We start from the raw sequence: 1,993 nt of genomic DNA on the forward strand, positions 1-1,993 counted from the left end.
TTTGTATCGCAGCTGTGCGGATGTGTTGGCGCGTGCGCTGTGCTGGGAGAGTTCGCTTCGGCACCCAAGTGGGGCTTTTGTCCTTCTGTGGCGCTGGCGTTGGAGCTGCCGGTCACCGTAGGTGGCGCGTGTTGTCTCCCGCCGGCAATGCCACGACAGCACGCTCCCGGGCCTCTGTCGGCAGCGGCAAGCTCAGTTGGGAGCACGGGTGGTCGCACCGAAAGCGTCTACTCGCCTAACTCCGGGCGATTGCGCCTCTCTCGAACCCGACCAAGTACTTGGGACGGCGCTGCGCGCCGCCGGGACCTGAGAGGGTTTCGAGGTGTATTGTGCAGGGGAGCTCAGCCTCCTCCTGTTTGCAGAATGATTGAGCGGACGCTTGCGTGTTCGCGCGGGCCCCCGGGACACACTCCCGGGCGGCCGGCTGCTCAGCTCTAGTTGACGCAGCTCCCTGGTTGATCCTGCCAGTAGTCATATGCTTGTCTCAAAGATTAAGCCATGCATGTCTCAGTACAAGCCGCATTAAGGTGAAACCGCGAATGGCTCATTAAATCAGTTATGGTTCCTTAGATCGTACCCACGTTACTTGGATAACTGTGGTAATTCTAGAGCTAATACATGCAAACAGAGTCCCGACCAGAGATGGAAGGGACGCTTTTATTAGATCAAAACCAATCGGTCGGCTCGTCCGGTCCGTTTGCCTTGGTGACTCTGAATAACTTTGGGCTGATCGCACGGTCCTCGTACCGGCGACGCATCTTTCAAATGTCTGCCTTATCAACTGTCGATGGTAGGTTCTGCGCCTACCATGGTTGTAACGGGTAACGGGGAATCAGGGTTCGATTCCGGAGAGGGAGCCTGAGAAACGGCTACCACATCCAAGGAAGGCAGCAGGCGCGCAAATTACCCACTCCCGGCACGGGGAGGTAGTGACGAAAAATAACGATACGGGACTCATCCGAGGCCCCGTAATCGGAATGAGTACACTTTAAATCCTTTAACGAGTATCTATTGGAGGGCAAGTCTGGTGCCAGCAGCCGCGGTAATTCCAGCTCCAATAGCGTATATTAAAGTTGTTGCGGTTAAAAAGCTCGTAGTTGGATTTGTGTCCCACGCTGTTGGTTCACCGCCCGTCGGTGTTTAACTGGCATGTATCGTGGGACGTCCTGCCGGTGGGGCGAGCCGAAGGCGTGCGACCGCCTCGTGCGTGCTCGTGCGTCCCGAGGCGGACCCCGTTGAAATCCTACCAGGGTGCTCTTTATTGAGTGTCTCGGTGGGCCGGCACGTTTACTTTGAACAAATTAGAGTGCTTAAAGCAGGCAAGCCCGCCTGAATACTGTGTGCATGGAATAATGGAATAGGACCTCGGTTCTATTTTGTTGGTTTTCGGAACCCGAGGTAATGATTAATAGGGACAGGCGGGGGCATTCGTATTGCGACGTTAGAGGTGAAATTCTTGGATCGTCGCAAGACGAACAGAAGCGAAAGCATTTGCCAAGTATGTTTTCATTAATCAAGAACGAAAGTTAGAGGTTCGAAGGCGATCAGATACCGCCCTAGTTCTAACCATAAACGATGCCAGCCAGCGATCCGCCGCAGTTCCTCCGATGACTCGGCGGGCAGCCTCCGGGAAACCAAAGCTTTTGGGTTCCGGGGGAAGTATGGTTGCAAAGCTGAAACTTAAAGGAATTGACGGAAGGGCACCACCAGGAGTGGAGCCTGCGGCTTAATTTGACTCAACACGGGAAACCTCACCAGGCCCGGACACCGGAAGGATTGACAGATTGATAGCTCTTTCTTGATTCGGTGGGTGGTGGTGCATGGCCGTTCTTAGTTGGTGGAGCGATTTGTCTGGTTAATTCCGATAACGAACGAGACTCTAGCCTGCTAACTAGTCGCGTGACATCCTTCGTGCTGTCAGCGATTACTTTTCTTCTTAGAGGGACAGGCGGCTTCTAGCCGCACGAGATTGAGCAATAACAGGTCTGTGATG

The 1,993-nt window shown here is 54.3% G+C and overlaps 1 non-coding gene across 1 annotated transcript in view; it reads left to right on the forward strand.

The window, feature by feature from the left end:
- Window positions 1-448: 448 nt before the first annotated feature.
- The window catches only part of LOC124744094, a 1,909-nt gene continuing 364 nt past the window's right edge, over window positions 449-1,993 (forward strand). Inside the window, exon 1 of the ribosomal RNA XR_007010607.1 lies at window positions 449-1,993. This exon is cut by the window's right edge and continues 364 nt beyond it. This is a non-coding gene — a ribosomal RNA (small subunit ribosomal RNA).

Source organism: Schistocerca piceifrons, unplaced genomic scaffold, assembly GCF_021461385.2.
Source record: "Schistocerca piceifrons isolate TAMUIC-IGC-003096 unplaced genomic scaffold, iqSchPice1.1 HiC_scaffold_271, whole genome shotgun sequence".
NCBI classification, from domain to species: domain Eukaryota; kingdom Metazoa; phylum Arthropoda; class Insecta; order Orthoptera; family Acrididae; genus Schistocerca; species Schistocerca piceifrons.